At 36.6% G+C, this 20,607-nt stretch overlaps 1 protein-coding gene across 17 annotated transcripts in view; it reads right to left on the reverse strand.

Annotated features, from left to right (window-relative positions):
• The window catches only part of R3HDM2 (R3H domain containing 2), a 125,653-nt gene that overhangs the window by 95,380 nt on the left and 9,666 nt on the right, over positions 1-20,607 (reverse strand). The gene's annotated exons all lie outside the window — the stretch shown is intronic.

Raw genomic sequence — 20,607 nt, forward strand, 5'->3', positions numbered from 1 at the left:
AAAAAACAGACATATGGATCAATGGAACAGAATAGAGAGCCCAGAAATAAATCCACAACATGTACGACAGTCAATTAATCTTTGACAAAGGAGGCAACAACACACAACAGAGAAAAGATAGTTTCTTTAGCAACAGTAGTGTTAGGAAAGCTGGACAGCCATGTATGAATTAATGAAGTTTGAACACTCCCTCACACCATACACAAAAATAAACTCAAAAATGGCTTAAAGACTTAAACTTAAGACAGGACACCATAAAACTCCTAGAAGAGAACATAGGCAAAATATTCTCTGACACAAATCGTAGATTATTTTCCAATGTCAGATTCCCAAAGCAATAGAAATAAAAGCAAAACTTAAAAAATGGGACCTAGTCAAACTTACAAGCTTTGGCACCGCAAAGGAAAGCATAAACAAAACGAAAAGACAATCTACAGACTGGAAGAAAATATTTGCAAACAATGCAACTGACAAGGGATTAATTTCCAAAATATACAAACAACTCATATAACTCAGCAACAACAACAAAAAAAAACAACTCAATCAAAAAATGGGCAGAAGATCTAAATAGATATTTCTCCAAACAAGACGTACAGATGGCCATGAAACAGGCACATGAAAAGATGCTCAGCATTGTTAATTATTAGGGAAATGCAAATCAAAACTACAGTGAGATATCACCTCTCACTGGTCAGAATGGCCATCATTATAAGTAATAAATGCTGGAGAAGGTGTGGAGAAAAAGGAACCCTCTTACACTGTTGATGGTAATGTAAATTGGTACAGCCACTATGGAACATAGTATGGAGGTTCCTTTAAAAACTAAAAATAGAGTAACCATATGATCCAGCAATTTCACTCTTGGGCAAATATCTGGAGAAAACTCTTAATTCAAAAGGATATATACATGCATATCAATGTCTATAGCAGCACTATTAACAACAGTCAAGATAAGGAAGCAACCTAAATGTCTACTGACAAATGACTGGATTAAAAAAATGTGGTATTTATACAGAATGGACTATTACTCAGCCATAAAAAAGAATGAAACATTACCATCTGCAGCAACATGAATGGAGCTAGAGATTATCATACTAAGTGAAGTAAGACAGAGAAAGACAAATATCATATGTATCATATGGTATCCCGTATATGTGGAATCAAAAAATGATCCAAAGAATTTATTTTCAAAACAGAAACAGACTCACAGACATAGAAAATAAACTTATGGTTACCAAAGGGGAAAGGGGAAAAGGGGATAAATTAGGAGTCTGGGATTAGCAGATACAAACTATTATATATAAAGTAAATAAACAACAAGGTCCTACTGTGTAGCACAGGGAACTCGGTATCTTGTAATAAACTTCAATTCAAACTGAATTCAAATTCAGTATCTTGTCACTAACTATAATGGAAAAGAATCTGAAAAAGAATTCATGTATGTGTGTGTGTATAAAACTGAGTCATTTTGCTGTACACTAGAAACTAACACAACATTCTAAACCAACTATACTTCAATTAGATAAATAAATGAGGCCAGAGGCCTGTGTCCTTGGAAGCCCACAAAGTACCTAAGCCCTATTTCATTCGACCCAGTGAGGAGTACCCCTAACTTGTCATTCTGTTTTATAACTCTATCGTGTGAAGATCACATCGCTAAATCTGCCTTCCTGATATCTTACACAGATTTCTACGCAAAAGCTCTTCTAGTTTCTTTAGAGCTCCTTCCCCTCAGGGTTTTGGCATTAGAGATGTGTGGTGGTTTGATTAGGGTTGGGAGGCATGGCCAGAAGATAATGTCCTTCCCCTTTTCACCAAAAACCTTGGTGCTGAAAAACTGCCTGCATGGTGAATTTTTCTCCCAGGAAATGCCTTGTTCTCCATTATGCTAGTTGCCTTTCCCTACAGGCCCTCAAGCCATCCCCAGATGTGTCTGATTTTTAAGAGAGCCGAGTGGGTTTACACTGAGAGCCTTGCCACACCAACAGGTCACTCTCCAACTCTGAGTCAGAGAATCAAAGAGCATAATTCAAAGCACATACTAGTATTTATTGCTGCAGTGGTTTTCTTGTCCTGTCTGTAATCTTACCAAAATTGAAAGTGGAATACCTTCTGAAAGAAGTTGAATTCCTTTCTGCTGTTCATCCTTCTTAACCCCTATATAGTTGTAGCTTTCAAACAAAATGCAATGGCCTGTTAACAAAGCTTTCTATTTCTACTCTGGGCTCCTGGCTATCTGTTCTCCCAGAGAATCATGAATGATCTTTTTAACATGTAAATCAGATCACTTAGCTTCCTTGCTCAACCAGCTTCCTCCCACCAATGGCTTCCCATCCTCCCAAGTAAGATTTACAGAGCCCAACAGAATCTAGCCCCTGCTTATTCAACACACCAAACCACACACTTCCCGCAGGTCCTTTGTATTCATTGTTCCTCCTCCCCAGAACACTGGTCTTCCATCAGGAAATGCTGATTCTGCCTCCTTTCAAGTAATAGTTCATCCGTCACTAAGAAGAGGTCTTCTCTGAACACCTAATTTGAAGTATCCCCTTCTGCCTTACTCTCAATCACATCACCACACCTATTTTCTTCATAGCACTGATCTGTGCACTGTAATCTTATTTATTTGAAAACTGTCTATCTTCTCAAACAAGAATATAAGCTCCTTGAGGGCAGAAATCTTTTGTGTCTTGTTCATACCTGTACCTCCAATGCCAAATAGTGTCTAATACATAACAAGCACTGTAACAGTTTTATAATTGTTTGAATCATTTACAAAGCTAAGTACTACTTCTAATGTAGTTAGGTTTTTAAAAACTGATTTCTACAGCCAATAAGACGGCCTGTGTTCCCTTCTTCATTCTAACAATCTGCCTTGTATTCTCAGAAAGTCCCCTTCCTTTCTCTGAATATAAAAGTTGCACTCAGAAAATAAGATGGCAACACTGTTCTCCGGGTCTGTGGGGTTCCAGAACCAATGTCCTCAGGCAGCATGAATAAAAATCTGGCTACTAGCATTGCACTTACATGTGACCAGAACAACTAGGCTAATCTGACCCAAACATCTGTGAGAGAATTATATTTGATAAGAGTTCTACGAAACACCCCCAATACCTTAAAGATAACCTCATAGGAATACGAACATTTAGTTCAGTCATCTGAGTAGTGGCACATTCTATAAAGCCTTAATAATGACCTTATTATGCCCAGAAAAACAAATACTTTGTCCTAGCCTTCTAATCAGCTGCATTTAGCAACTAACATCCATCTTTTGCAATAAAATGCCACCTCTGAGTTCCTATTCCTATCAAACTATCACTGGTTTGGGCAATAGATAAACAGTAACTATAGTTAACAAATCTACTTGTGTGGGACCCAAGACAATTAATTAAACTTACTGAGAGGAGCAGAATAGCCTCTAGTCACCTGGAGACAAGTTTTAAAGATTCTAACAACTGTAATACTTGGGCACACCAAAATGGCTCTAATCTGAAAAACAGCCTCATGTCACTTCCAATGGAGCATCTATACTGAAACCGACCTTCTCCCTCCAAAATAAATAATGTTTCAAGTCAGCTGAATCTTGAACAATGACCCTGACTTTTCTCTAAAATAAGGGCTATGACAGCTACCTTAACGAGAGGCCCAACAAACTCAGGACAAAGGGCTCACTGGTGCTGACATTGTCACTTCATCTAGGACTTCAGCTGATTCACCCTGATGGGCTGACAGGTCACTGATATCAGCGCCTTGCCCACGATTCTTATTTATTTCACATATAAAAACTATCTGCTCAAGACAAATGCAAGCCAGACACCTTTTCCTGATAGGAAGCCTTTCCCTTTCTGACTTCATTGAGCACCTTGGGGGAAAAAGTTGTCATTCCAGGCCTACATTAGTAACTCTAGAAGGACAGGGAACAGAGACCATAAAAAGACCAGAATGTTAACCTCAGTAATTACAAAAAAGATTAAAAAAAAAAAATCAAAATCACCCAGAGAAGGAACTAATCTCTTCAGCATTAACAAATTGGTATTATTAAGGTAATCTGAAAAAGAGTCACAAAGTCAAGACCCGAGAATATCTGGTCCTTGGCCATACCAGTAAATCAGAGAAGACATCCTTTAACCAAGTAAGCTTTGTTCTAACAAACTCAAAAAGAAAGATAAGACAAGGAAATTAAAAAAAAAAAAAAAAAAACCCACAAACTATCCACTCCACTCAAAGGAAGGGAGGGAGGGAAGAAAAAAGAGAGAAAGCAAGAGACACAAGGAGAGACAAAGAAGGAGAAAGAGAGAAAAAGGAACAAGGAAGAGCAATGCCCAGTGTTATAGATTAAACATGGCCACAAATTATTTGCAGCCAATTCCCATCAAGAAGTGGAACTCATTTTCCCATCCCTTGAATCTGAGTTGGCTTTGTGACTTGCTCTGACCAATAAAATGCAACATGAATGACACTGTGCCATTTCTAAGCCCAGGCCTTGAGAGAACTTGCAACTTCTACTCTCACCCTCTTGGAACCTTGCAAGGAAGCCAAGATAACCTGCAGTAAGAACCATAGCACCCTGGATGACAGCTCCAGCTCAATGCTGGAGAGAGGCTATCCAGGTCCAACCAGCCCCTAGCCAACCTGCCAACTAACCACTAACACATGAGTGAGTTCCGCAGATACCATGTGGAATAGAGGCAAGCTGTGCCAGATGATCTCTGCACAAATTGTCAGCCCACTTAATAAAAAGCAAGTAAATAGTTATTTTAAGTCACTGAGATTTGGGGTAGTTTGGTCCACAGCAATAGAAAAAGAGAAAAACCTACAATCAAAAAATACCAATAGTGACCCTCTCAAAACCAGCATGTGCCATCGTGTAAGGAAACTGGAATCTCTAAAGAACAATATATAGGCTTACTCTCCATTGATAAAACGTATACCAGAGAATCTCAGCAAAATGCTCAGATTCATCAATTTGTTCCTGCATCCATCCCATGTGTAAATAAACACCTGGAGAAGATACATGCAAATATATGCATACCATAAAGGACTTATATGCAAAATACACAAACAATTCTGCAAATCAGTAAGACAAACAACCCATTTTTTTAATGGGCAAGAGTTGAACAGGCACTTCACAAGAGGATACTTAAAAGGTCAATATGCATAAGAAAAGATATTCCACATCAATGGTCATCAGGAAAATGCAAATTAAAACCACAAAAAGACATCACTACACTCCCAACAGACTAGTTAAAATGAAAAGGACTGACAATACTAAATGCAGTCAAAGATATAGCACAACCAGAACTCTCATACATTGCTGTTAAGAGAATAAATTAATACAACCACTTTGGAAAAGTGGTAGTACTTAAACATACATTCATCCCATGAACTAGCAATTCCACTCCTGGGTATATAACCTATAGAAGTGAGTGCTTACACAGTTCAAAACTGGAAACAACGCAATGGAAAACTTATGGTATAGTCAGACAATGGGATATTACATAGTACTGATAAAGAACAAATCATTGCCATACGCAGCTACATTCAAGAATCTCAAAGACAATGCTGAGCAAAAAAAAAGAGACACAAAAGAGTCTATTAATACAAAATTTAAAACAGATAAAACTAACCTATGGAAATGAGAACAGTGATTATCTTTAGAAGTCATTTTTGCAAAAGAGATGCTAGAGCATTTTTGGTGTTTCCAGAGAAAACTGCCTATACAAGAGTATTTGAAGGGACAGCTTATAACTGACATGATGATGGAAGCAGCTGATTGTGCACCTGCCTATCCAGCCAAACAGATGCTGCTAGGACTACTTCTACTTTAGGAAGGACATGCTCTAACTCTTGCACTGGTCTGTACAACCTGGCCTTCTGTGGCTCCATGACCAAGTTAAGTGCTCTAGTTTAGGACCTCATCATTTTCCACTGGCCCCCTTACCACAAGACAAACTGTGATAAGGATGATCTTTGAAAACTACAAATGTGGTGGCATCACCCACATACACCTCTACCAGACACACACACCCCTCCCTAAAATCCTTCAAAGATTCCCCACTGCCTATTGGATAAATTCTGTACTCCTTAGCAGGGTACTTAAGTTCCTTTATGAACTAGTCCTTGACTACCTTTTTCCTCTCTCTCCATATATCCTAAGTTCCATAACATATTAATTATAGTTGGCCTAGAAAGCTATGCTTTTTCTCACCTCAGTATCTCTGGGTATACAGTTAACCCTTGAACAATTAGGAGGTTAGGGGCACTAAACCTCCCCACAGTTGAAAATCCAAGTATAACTTATAGTCAGTCCTTAGTATCCACAGTTCCTCTGGTATCTAGGATTCCACATCCACAGATTCAACCAACCACAGATCGTGTAATACTATAGTATTTACTATTGAAAAAAAATCCATTTTGTTCAAGGTTCACCTGTATAATGCATCCTCTAACTAGAACAGCAGTTCTCAAAGTGTGGTCTCAGGAGGTCTAAAAGTGAAACTGTTTTCATAATAACATGTTATTTTCATAACAACACTAAGATGTTATTTGCCTTTTTCACAATGGTGACAAAAGCAATGTAGGTATAACTGTTAGTGTCTTAGTATAAATCAAGGCAGGGGTATCAAACTGTACTAGTAATGTCATATTCTCCACCATTCCACATCTGCAGTTTAAAGAAGAAAAGATAAATTTTACCTAAGAATGTACTTGATAAAACAGTAAAAATTAATAATTTTATTAAATTTCCAACTTTGAATATTTTAAGTGACAAAATGGGAAGTAAGTATAAAGCAAGCACTACACTGCATATCAAAGTACAACTGTCTTCAGGAAAAGCACCTGAGCTGCAAGCTGAAATAGCTGCTTTTTCATGGAATACTATTATTTGTTAAGTAACCAACTGACAGGGAAACTGATTTTTCAGACTTGGATATGTGGTAATATTTTTCTCAAAAATGAACAGAGTGAGCCTGTTATTTCAAAGAAAACAAATAACAGTATTTGTTAACAATGATAAAATTCAAACTTTTAAGCTAAAATCAGAATTTTGAAAACACGTATCTGTTACGCGCTAGACAGCTTCTCAATTCTTTAAGACTTTACTGGTGAAATGGCGATATTAATGAATGTGATTTTTTTTAATTGCATAATGAACTGTGTTAAACATTTGGAAGATCTGGAAAACTCAGTGAACCAAAATTTTGCAACTGACCAAATCATGATGTTTCAAAATCAGACACACATTCAATGTACAAGATAGACAAATGAATTTTAATATCACTAAGTAGAAAAGTTCAGTAATATGGTTTCAGATTCTACACAACTAACCTTCAAGAAACCACCACTTGTTGAGTTTCGGTATAATATCAGAGAATATCCATAGTTACCTGAGGAAAATGTTAAAATACTCCTCTTTTTCGTCTACATATCTGAGTCTAGACTTTTTTCATATACTTCAACCAAAATTTCATAGATATGCAAATGGTATTAGTATTATGTTTTTAAAGGTCCTTATTTTTTTAGGGATATATACTGAAATACTGCAGGATGAAATAATAACATCAGATTTGCTTCAAAATAATCAGGAAAAGGAGTAGGAGTAGACATGAAACAAGACTGGCTATAAGCTAATAAATGTATATGGAGGTTCATTTTACTATTTTGCTGCTTTCAAATGTTCAAAGTTTTCCACAATAAAGTACTTAAAAAAACAAATCTCAAAAAAGGAAAAAAAAATATATATTTTAAATATAGCCACTGAAATGAATTTTACACATTAATCTTTTATTGAAGCCCAGTTTAATTCTCTCCTCATCCTTACCTTTCTATATTGATTCCTCTTTTCTTTTTTTTTTTGCATTTATTTGTACCACACAATTAGACACAACTGAAGTCTACTGCATTCTGTCTATACTATAGAATATAACTCATTATATTTACTATTGTTTTGCTCATTTGTTCATGTTTTATCTCCACAGCTAGCCAGTAAGGTCTTTTAATACCCCCCAAAAATCTTAATCCCATAGCCCTAGAATGGTGCTAAGCCTTCTAATGGTCCCACATACCTTATCTGACACTCAAGTATCTCTGAAAAACCCGGGGACCTATGGAAAAATGTAATATTCTTCTTGTCACTGCAAGGGCTAAAATTCTGTGCTGAAATTTATTTTTACTCTAGTAAAAGATATAATATTGCCTTATTCAAATTTAACAGGGGTTCCATTTATAGCATCAAAATGCTAAGTCTCCAACAAGTTAGGGCAAGCTAGTAATAATAAGCACACGCTTTTCCTCCCAGAGTTCAAATGGGAACTTGAGTATCTAGACTCATTCAGAGAAACAAAATTATACATTACTAGATTTAAATAGAAATTGTATTATCTAAGTGATTGATTAAATATGCTAAAGTTAACTTAATAAAAACTTCAGCTGTAATATAAAGAGAGTTTACTTCCCAAAAAGTCACAAAGCCCAGGAAAAAAGAACTCACCACCTAACTGAAGACCAAGAACATTGGAGAACAAGTCTATTAGAGTACTTACAAGCTTTAAGAGTTGATTTCTAGCCCCTTTATTCTTTTAAAAAATGTTTTTAAATTATTTTTTTCTCTAAACATAAAAGAAATCCATAATCTTTATTAATAGAGATAAGCAAAAAAAAAAAAACAAAAACAACAAACCATCCCACTACCTCCTTCATAACATTTTGTCTCACTACAGTAGTCCTTTGAGGGCAGCTCATTTCCCCAGTGAACATAAATGCCTCTCTTCTACAATTCATCTATGAAAGCCCTAACAGGAAGGAGGTGGGGGGTGGAAAGCACATGGGGCTTAACTCAATGAGAGTAATTACGTAGATTTGTTTTTCTATTTTTTTACATTTCACTATTTGTATAAATCCAGGGTCAGAAAAAAAAAATACATTTCCATTTCCATGGAATTTTTTTGGTGTATAATAATTTGGGGTGCATTTTTCCTGTGTCCTTAAAATTTCTTACTACAGCAGCAACAAAGTCTTACATTTCCAATTGCCCAATCAGGTAGTAAACACAACATATTCACTCTCTATGTAAAATCTTACTCTATTTTAATGTATATTTAGTTACTCAAAGTACCATTCCTTTTATTTGCTATTTGTTATGCTGAGTTCCTACCCAACTCCAACAACAGATCTTCATATTTTGTGTACAGTTAAATGTGCACTAAAAACTAAGTTCCTCCTCAAAATATCCTATACTAGTCTCAATCCACACATATGCAAAACAATTCCAGTGTCATAAAATTCGCCCACAAGTACCCAACTGTAATGTTCACCTGATCTCTAACTTAGATGTACTGCCTTATCCATCCAGGTGAAGTATAAGAACTGTATTTATCAAGCATAATTTGAGGAGACACTGGAGAAAGAAGAGTGGATAGCCTCCAGCAATTCACTTAGGAAGGGATATTCACCACCCAGAGCCTAGGCTTACTAACAAGTTTTCAGCACTGTCAAAATTCTCACAACAGTTTTGACTTTTCACTGGACTCTGTGTCTTAATTAAGTAGTCTGGGTGACAGTACAAAAAATTAATTTGAAGCTACCTTTCTTCTTCCTTACTCTGAAAAGTCGAATATTGTCTGTCTTCACTATTAAAATCCCCAGAGATTTCAATTCTGCAGAAGCTCTGCATGGTTCTAAATTTAGCCAAGTAATAGAAATAGTTGGAAGGCATGCGATTCATTTTAATATCTGCACTTTCATGTTGCCAGGCAGCTAATTTTTAAAGTTATCTTAGATCAGTCATCCACATAAAAGAATATATAAGCCATATAATCAGTTGATAGGTAATTGTGTTAATTAAATTATCTACAACATCTAGAAACAACCAACATTGCCCCTCAAAAAATATAGTCTGTATTTCTTCCACAGGGATAATAGGCAGGATTTTAAATATTGCAACAAAACATGTTAATTGCAGATCACTTTCCTTATCACTTATTTATGTTTCCACATCAAAGGAACATATACATAGATTTAAAGAGTTTCACCTTCAGTACCAAATATGCAAAGTGTTTTTGTAGAAGGAACTGACACATCTCATTTAACGTAGAGTCCCAGAGCAGGACATTCTCAAGTTGAACTGTAAGTGACTGGGGTGCACCAGATCCCAATTCTAAGGCTAATTCTATTTTGGATTTTCTAAAACATCAGACCTCACAAGGAACCATAAAACCATAGTAATTTTCAGCATTACTGTTCAATACAATAAACACCCTAACTTCATGTCAGCTTCCTAGACTGCATTCACAGACCAATGTGTAAAAGGCATGCAGATGAATACAAGATGCAGGTTCAAAGAACAAAGTATGAAAGACCTAGTTTAGAAGCTTCCCTATCTAAGGAGATTTTAATTCAGAGAGCAGAAAATAACAATGAGGGAAACAACTCTTAAGTGACTACACCGCAGGAAGAAAAAGCCTGGATCACACAAAAGGAAGCAGGATAGGAATGCTTATTTTCACCTTCACGCGTCACCTGCAAGTTAGGGGAAGAACCAATACAATGCCAGCTTTCTGCACAATACCCCATCTCCCATGGCAAGTCATCAAAGCTGCCTATAACTCACTTCATTGTAAGAAATAATTCAATTTAGACACTGTATTACTTCTGGAAGTACTTCTGTGAAGACACAGAAGAGTCTTAGATCTGGAATCCACTCTATTTTTTGTACTGGAAATAACGGATCCCATAAAGATAGCAAAGGATAGATAATAAAGATTGAGAGCAGTTCCCCTTTAAGGAACCATTCCCCATTAAAGAAATCAGGGTTCCTTGGAAAAATGATTGATTCCAGGTTTGGGGCAATCACGAAGTGAGCCCAAAATTACCTTGTGCCGGACTGTAAGAAAGTCCTGGGGGGAAAAAAAAGTCCTAAAAAATCTGACTGGGACAAGTCAAAAAGACACAGGAGTCAGTCTGAAGGGGCTCCCATTAACTAAACTTATGACAATTGCTGTATGTTTAATACTAAATATTGTCAAAAATACTAAATACTGTCAGTATTTTTAATATTGATGATGGATTGTAATATACTGAATTTTTAAAAAATACCAAATCTGTAGTGATCCTCAAAAACAAAAAAAACGGGAGAAATAAAGCTCTTCTTCATAGGACACCAACTAGTAAATGCAGAAGGAATGACAGAATCAACATTTTGCAACCACCAATATAATAACTAATTCAGACAAGGATCATCAATGAATGTTAACACTACTGGGTAAAACACCGAGGAAAAGAGTTGCAGAATCTTAAGTATCATCCCACAGGTTGTTACTTAATTACAAAGGGAAAAAGGTACCTTTACAAAGAAGAAATGTAGCCTATGTCAACTTACCTAAGTGATCAAACTTAACCGATAATGGGACGAAGTGACATTATGTGCACAGAGAAACGCACATCACCTAAGTAGTATTCTTGCCAAAAATGTTTCATCTGAATCTAATCATGACAAATTCAAAATTGTAAACCATTCTTCAACATAACTGGCCTGAACTCTTCAAAAATATCAGTGACACTAAAAACAAAAATGGAGAGAACTGCTCTGAATTAAAAGGCTAAAAAGACATAATTAAATGTAATTCAAGATCCTTGAATAAATCTAGGGTTGGAAAGGAAAGCTTTAAAGCAGTATCTCAATTATTGAGATAACTGAGGAAATCTGAGTATATACTATAAATTATTGTATCACTATAAAATATTGTAAATGTGGTAATGAGTTTGATAACAGTATTGTAGTAATAAAGGAAAATATCTTGTTCTTTGCCAATATATGCTTAAGAAATTTTGAGTGAAGTTTCCTGATGTCTGTCATTTCCTAATACAAATTTCCTAATAAAAATTCCTAACATACAATAAAAAATAATGTGTGTGTGTATAGGGAAGGAAGGGAGAAAGAGAAGTGGAAAGTGACAGAGGAAGGGAGGGAAGAGAGGGAGAGAGAGGAAGGGGATGAAGAAAGTGTGAGAGCACAAATGTGACATAATATTTGATAAATATTAGGTAAAAGTCTTACTATATCACTCTTTCAACTTCTCTATACGTTTGGAACTCTTCCACATAAAAACACTGGAGTGAAAAAGAACAAGCATCAACATTAACCCAAGCTCTTAGCTATTCAGTGTAAATTCTGCTGTGTCCTAAAAAATTCCAGGTGATGGTTACAGGTGCACACTTCAGTATGAAACTGTGTTGTGTTCCAGCTGCATGATGATGGACAAACAACCCAACCTAACCTTTCTGCAATGGTCTGAATGTGTGTGCCCTCTCAAAATTCATGTTAAATCCTAACTCCCAAACATGATGGTATTAAGAAGTGAGGTCTTTGGGGTGATTAATTAGGTCATGAGGGCAGAGCCATCACGAATGGGTTTAGTGTCGTATTAAAACATGCTCCAGAAAGATCCTTAGCTCCTTCCACTATGTGAGGACACAGTAAGATGCCAGTTATTAACCAGGAAGAGGGCCCTTAGCAGAATCAGACTGTGCTGGTACCTTGATCCTGGGCTTCTCAGCCTCTAGAACTGTGAGAAATAAATTTCTGCTGATAAACCACCCAGTCTGTGGTATTCCGTTATAGCAGTCTGAACAGATTAAGACACTCCCTAAACCTCAACTGTGAAACAGGGATAATACAGTACTACTCCATGGGGATTATCCTTCTGAGGATCAAATTATCTAATATGTGCTAATAATATATTTCTGTGACATCACATTCTTTGTTCACTTAACTACTCTGTAAGTATGTGGGGCAACTGGACCAATTTTTAGTCTTTCCATATCTTGGCAACTAGCTTATAAGCTACAATAATTTTATTAAATTTTGTGAATTGCCAAATATATCCAAATTCAAATAAAAGAAATGAAGTGCATTCCATCTAAAGACCAGCAACAACAAATCCACAATTGGCATAAACAGAGCTAACATACTCTGAAGTACCTGTGAAATGGTAGAAGCAGCAGCTTCTCACAACTTAACATTTGCTCCTTCCTCAAAACACTAGTGGATGATATATCAAGAACAGACACAGGCTGCCTTGGTCCCAAAAAATGTTGGTCTTTACATTAAAATCCAATGTCATCAGGCCAGAAGTGCCTCTTAAATTTTGGTATTTCCTGAGGCTTCATCTCAGCTCTCTTACCACTCTGTAGTCCCATTCTCTATCATACTGAAACCCCTTCATGCACAGAGTACTCCAAAATCGAAACACCCCTGCCTCTCTACAGAGCTCCAGATTCATTTGGACAACTATCTGCTATACATTTCCAAAAGTGAACTTCCTGCCAACATTCCTCTAAGCCCAAACCTGCCCCCACTGTTCTAGTGATATAATTGACATATAATATTAGCTACAGGTATACAACATAATGATTCAATATACGTATATTTTATTGTGAAATAATCAAAATTAAGTCTAATTAACATTCAACACCAGACATATTTATAATTATTTTCCTTGCAATAAGAACTTTAAAGGTCTTCTCTGTTAGCAACTTTCAAACATACAATACAGTATTAACTACAACCATCATGCTGTATATTACAACTCCAGAACTTTTAAAATACATATGATATAGTTAATATATATTTTTAAGTATATTATATACATACATATATAATAATATGTACCCTTTTGTCCACCTTCACCTATTTTGCCTATCCCCCACCTCCTACCTCTGGCAACAACCAACCTGTTCTCTGTAGCTGATGAATTTGGTTTTTCTTTTTTTCTAGAGTCTATATAATAAGTGAGTTCATACAGTACTTACTTGTCTTTCTCAGACTGATCTCCCTTAACATAATGCCCTCAAGGTTCATCCTATATTGTTGCAAATAGTGGTTCCTCCTTTTTCACCGCTGCATAATATTCGTGCGCACGCACGTGTGTGTGTGTGTGTGTGTGTGTGTGTGTGTGTGTGTGTGTGTGTAACCACATTTTCTCTACCTATTTATTTGTTACTGGACAGTTAGGTTGTTTCCATGTCTTAACTATTGGGACTACTGACGCAATGAACATCAGGGTGCCGATATCTTTTCAAGAAAATGATTTCACTTTTTTCATATACCCAGAAGTGGGATTGCTGGGTCACATGGCAGTTCTATTTTTAATTTCCTGAGGAATCTCCACAGTGCTTTCCATAGTGGCTATCCCAATTTACATTCTCATGAACAGTGTCACTAGGATTCTCTTTTCTCCACATTGTCCCCAACACTTTTTATCTGGCTTTCTTTTTTTTTTAATTGAAGTATAGTCAGTTTACAATGTCATGTCAATTTCTGGTGCACAGCACAATTTTTCAGTCACACATGAACACACATATATTCATTTTCATATTCTTTTTCACCATGAGCTACTACAAGATATTGAATATATTTCCCTGGGCTATGTAGTATAAATCTGTTTATTTTATATATACCAGTCAGTATCTGCAAATCTTGAACTCCCAGTTTATCCCTTCCCACCCACCTCCCTGCTGGCAACCAACCACAAGTCTATCTCTTGTCTTTCTGATAATAGCTGTTTTAAAGGTGTAAGCTAATATCTCACTGAGGGTTTGATCTGTAGATCCCTGATGATTAGCTATGTTGAGCACCACCCTTCCATGTACCTGTTGCCATCTGTACGTCTTCTCTGGAAAAATGTCTATTCAATTCTTTTGCCCATTTTTTAATCAGACTCTTTTTTCTACTAAGTTGCACGAGTTCTTTATATATTTGCAGTATTAACCCTTTTTAAATACATGATTTTTTGGAAGTACAGTTGATGTACAATATTATGTAAGTTACAGGTGAACCATGTAGTGATTCACATTTTAAAGGCTATATTCCATTTATACTTATTATAAAATATTGGCTATATTCCCTGTGTTGTGCAACGTGTTCTTACAGTTTATTTTATACATAATAGTTTGTAACTCTTTCAAATATGACTGGTAAATACTTTCCCCCATACAGTAGGCTGAATTTTCATTTTGTTGATGGCTTCCCTTGATATGCAGCTTTTTAGTATGACGTAGTCCCACTGATTTTTACTTTTATTGCCTTTGCTTTTGGTGTCAAATCCAAAAAAATCATCCCCAAGACAGATGTCAAGGAGCTTACTGCCTATGTTTCCATCTACAAGTTTTATGTTTTCTGGTCTTCTGTTCAAGGCTTTAATCCATTTTGAGTTATTTTTTGCATATGGTGCAATATAGTACCCCAGTTTCATTCTTTTGCATGTGGCTGTCCAGTTTTCCCAGTACCATTTAATAAAGAGACTATCCTTTGCCCACTGTATAGTCTTGGCCCCTTTATCATACATTGACATATGTGCATAGGTTTATTTCTGGGCTGTCTATTCTGTTCCATTAATCTATGTCTGTTTTTAATGCCAATATCATACTGTTCTGATCACTACAGCTTAGTAATACAGTTTGAAATCAGGATGTATGATACCTTCACTTTTGTTCCTTTCTCAAGATTTCTTTGGCTATTTGGCATCTTTGGTGGTTCCACACAAATTTTAGGATTGTTTGTTCTCTGTGAAAAATGTCACTGGAATTTCGATAGGGATTGCATTGAACCTACAGATTGCTCTGGGTAGTATGGACGTTTTAACAATATTAATTCTTCCAATCCATGAGCAGAGACTACCTTTTCATTTATCTGTAACTTCTTCAACTTCTTTCACCAATGTCATAGTTTTCATCAATGTCATATAGTTTCACCTCCTTATTTAAATTTATTCCTAAGTATTTTATTCTTTTTGCTGCAATTAAAAATGGGATTGTTTTTTAAATTTCTCTGACAGTTATTAGTATATAGAAATGCAACTAATTTTTGTATACTGATTCTGTATTCTGCACTTTACTGAATTCATTAGTTTTAACAGTTTTTTGGTGTAGTGTCTAGTCTTCTACAAATGTCATCTGCAAATAGTGAGTTTTACTTTTTCCTTTCTGATCTGAATGCCTCTTACTTCTTTTTTTGCCCAAGTGCACTGGTTAAGATTACCAATACTATGTTGAATAAAAGTGGTGAGGAAAAGCTTTCAGCTTCAGTTGTGTGTAACACATTAGCTATGGGTTTGTAATATACGGCTTTTATGATGTTAAGGTGCACTCCCTCTATATGCACTTTGTCCAGTTTGTATCATAAATGGATGTTGAATTCTGTCAGATGCTTTTTCTGCACCATTGAGATGACTGTATGTTTTTTATCCTTCATTTTGTTTACATGGTGTACCACAGTACAGTGACTGATCTGCAGATGTTGAACTGTGCTTGCATCCCTGGAATAAATTCCACTTGATTATGCTGTATGATCCTTTCAATGTATTGTTGAATTCAGTTTGCTATTTTGTTGAGGATTTTTGCATCAATATTCATCAAGGATATTGGCCTTTAATTTTCTTTCTTGTAGTGTCCTTGTCTGGTTTTGGTACCAGGGTTATATTGGCCTCATAAAATGAGTTTGAAAGTTTTCCCTCCTCTTCTGTTTTTTGGAAGAGTTGGAGAAGGATCAGTATTAATTCTTCTTTAAATGTTCGGTAGAATTCACCAGTGAAGACATCTAGTCCTGGACTTTTGTTTGTTGGGAAGTTTCTGGTTACTGATTCAAACTCTTACTAGTATTGGCATACCTTGGAGATACTGCAGGTTCAGTCCCAGACCACTGCAACAAAGCAAATATCAAAATAAAGCAAGTCTCACAAATCCTCTGGCTTCCCAATGCATACGAAAGTTATGTTTACACTATACTGTAGTCTATTAAGTGTGCAACAACAGCATTATGTCTAAAAAAAAGTACATACCTTAATTTAAAAATACTTTATTGCTAAAATAATACAAGAGTAACACTGAAGATCACTGATCACAGATCATCATAACAAGTAAGAAAAGTTTGAAATGTGGCGGGAATTACCAAAGTGACACAGAGACATGAAGTGAGCAAATGCTGTTGGAAAAATGGGAGTGACAGACTTGTTCAATGCAGGGTTGCCGCAAACCTTCAGTCTGTAAAAACACAGTATCAGCAAAGCTCAATAAAGCTAAGCTCAATAAGATGAGGTATGCCTGTAATGGGTCTGTTCAGATTTTCTATTTCTTCATGATTCAGTCTTGGTAGGTTGTACGGTTCTAGGAATTTATCCATTTCTCCTAGGTTGTCCAATTTATTGGTAAATAACTGTTCATAGTAGTCTCTTGAGTTACCAGGTATTAATGTCTCTTTCATTTCTGATTTGAATCCCCTTTTTTCCTGGGTAAGTCTACCTACAAGTTTGTCTATTTTATCTTTTTAAAAAGCCAGCTCTTCATTTCATTTATCTTTTCTACTATTTCTCTATTTCATTTATTTCTACTCTGTTATTTATTTCCTTCCTTCTGCTAACATTGAGTTTAGATTGTTCTTCTTTCTCTAGTTTCTGGAGGTGAAAAATTAGATTATTTGAAATCTCCCTTATTTCTTAATGTAGGCATTTGTTGCTATGAACTTCCCTTTTAGAAGTGCTTTTGTTGCATCCCATAGGTTTTGTATTTTGTATATTGCATTTCTATTTTCATTTGTCTCTGGGTATTTTTTAACTTATCTTAGTTCTTCTTTGACCTGTTGTTCAGTAGCATGTTGTTTAAGCTCTACTTACTTGGGAATTTTCCAGTTTTCTTCTTGTAATTGATTTCTTGTTTCATACCATTTTGGCCAGAAAAGATTCTTGATATGAGTCAATCTTCTTAAATTTATGAAGACTTGTTTTGTGGCCTAACATATCATCTACTTTAGAGAATGGTCCATGTAGGTGCATTCTGTTGCTGTTGGATGGATTGCTCTGTACAAGTCTGTGAAATCCATCTAGTCTAATCTATCATTTAAGGCCAATGTTCCCTTATTGATTTTGTCTGGATGATTTATCCACTGATGAAAGTAGGGTATTAAGGTCCCCTATTATTATATTGCTGTCTATTTCTCCCTTTAGGTCTGTTAAAATTTACTTTATATATTTAGGTGCTCCTAAAACCTGCCCCCTTTCTTATCTCAGTTAGCAACACCACCTAGTGACCCAAGACAGAAATTGAGAGTCATCTATCCACAATTCCTTCCCTCTCCTCCCATATATAACCAATCTCCAAATTCTGGTACCATCTCCTGGATCCACCTCATCTTCTCAGCTCCTATACCCTCTTCTCCACTCCCATGACTTACAGGCAGAGAATTCAGTTAATGGGACAAGACCTCCACAGTTCTTTTCTGCATCCAGGAGAGCAGCAGGCTACGTTCCAGTGGTGGCTGCTCTATTAGGCTCTGTCAGCCTTTATCCCTGAATAACTAAAATCTCTAAGCTATCTTTGATGGACACATGTAGTGTGAAAGAGAAACTGTTGTTTCAAGGTATTGAGGTTTAGGGGTTGTTTCTTACCCATCACACTCAGGTTTATCCTGATTTCAACATCTTCTGCACAGCCTACTACAATAGCCTCCTAACAAGTGTCTCTTCCTCTTCTTTAAATCCCCTGGAGGTTATTTCTCGAAGTTGCTACCAGAGCTACCTTTATAAAACAATCATTCCATTTCTCTGATTAAAATCTCCTGAGGTTCCTCTTTGCATCAAACTATTCCAAATGTCTTAATATAGCTCTTAAAGTCTAGCATAAAATTAGGCTCTATATACATCCTCTCCAGCCATTCAAAATAATGTTACCTCTCCATACATACCATTCTTCAATACTCCTGGGTCTTTGTCCAAGCTACTCTATCTGCTTGAAATGCATTTCCACCTTATCTGTGCCTGACAAACTCCTTGTCAACTATCCCACCTATTCTCTCAAGCTATCCAAATTTGGCTCTCTTCTCAAGGCCCCTATTTTACAAACCCTCTTTACTGGAACACACAAGCCCCCTCATTCAAAATGATGTCTCCTCCATCAAAAGGAGTATCAAGACCCTAAGACTGGCGCTCCCTCAAATTCCTTTGTTCAGTTACCAAATATTTGTCCCCACCCCTTTCTTAACCTTCTCTTTCTATCTTAATGAAGATCAATAACAATTGATCTACCTGTGCTCTGGATTTTATCTTCTTTTCATCCTCAAAAACCTCACTTCATTATCATCACTCTCTATTGTCTTGCTCAAATGTCTCATCTTAAAAAACTCTTCCTTGAACCCCACATGCCCTCCCTACTGTCCTCTCTCTCCATCTCTCTGCAATCATCTTGTAATACAGGGCTTATCTGCCTTTTCTTTCCCATCTCCTATTTATTCCACAGCCCAAAACAATTTGGTCTCTGCTCTCACCACTTCAGTGACCCTGATCTCACTGACGTCACCAATGACCTGAGTGCCAAATCCAGCACCAAGTGTCTTTATACTTGACCACTTCACTACACACTGACACAATTCTTTTCCTCCTCCTTGAAAGTTTCTTCTCTAAGTTCCTATCACATAAACTTTTTCGGTTTTCTATCTACCTTCCTGGCCTCCTCAGTTTTCTTCCAGGGCTCCCCTGCTAGCAGTCACATCTTTAACTGTCAGTGTTCTCCAAGACTCCTTCCTCAGCCTTCAGTTCTTCAGTCTCAACATGATCCTTGGATAAACAAAACCCATCACTTCAACTACAATGTATATACACTGTTGACTCCCAAATGTCGCAGCAGTCCCAATTTCTCTTTCCAACTCCAGGCTGGTGCATCTAACTTCCTATCAGGCATTTCCACAGGGTTCCACAGGTACCTCAAATTCAACCAGTCCAAAACAAAACACCTCACCTTTATTCCCAAACATGCATCTTTCTGTACTCCCTAACTCATAAATGATGTCACCATCCATCTTGGCATGGAACCCAGAAAACTAGGAGTTATCCAAGAGCTCATCCCTCTCACAACTGTACTCACACACATACACACATCTCCAAGTCTAACAGATACTATGTCCTAAATATCTCTTTAATTTGTTCATCCCTGTGCACTTGCAGGACCTCTTTAGAACCTATTTCTTATCTTGATTATTTTGACTGTCCCTAAACTGGATTCCCTGATTCTAGTCTATTTTTCAATCCAGCTGCCAAACTGCTAAAAGCAATCTTTCAAAAAAATAATCCTTCGATAGTTTTTATAGTTTAAGACGAAAGTTAAAACCTTCAGCCTATCAAAAAAGGTCTTCAAGATTAGGTCTCCCTACTTATCTCCATAGCCTTTTATCTTAACTAATTCCCAAAAACATCCCATGTGTAGGCACATCCTGCTCCCTGCACTTTGTCAAAGGTATCATGCTGCTCTGCTCTACACCCCCACGATTTATACAGGCAGTTCCTCCCTCGAACTCTCTTCCCCAAACTTCTCTACCTGGCCAACTCCCGTCTGCCCGTCAAGGTTCATAACCCCCTGACAGAAAGTCTTTCCAGATCTCCACTGTGTTTCCAAAGCACCTTGTGCATTTCTCTAGTTCAGAGTTCATCAGGCTGCAGTATCACTGATTAACTGGTCTGCCTAAACCCTCTGAAGGTAAGGATTATGTCTTACTCTTTTACATCCCCAGAACCTAATACTGTATATCTACTGATATGCTGCTTGAATTAATGAATACATTGAGAC

This window comes from Camelus ferus, chromosome 12, assembly GCF_009834535.1.
Source record: "Camelus ferus isolate YT-003-E chromosome 12, BCGSAC_Cfer_1.0, whole genome shotgun sequence".
In the NCBI taxonomy this organism is placed as follows: domain Eukaryota; kingdom Metazoa; phylum Chordata; class Mammalia; order Artiodactyla; family Camelidae; genus Camelus; species Camelus ferus.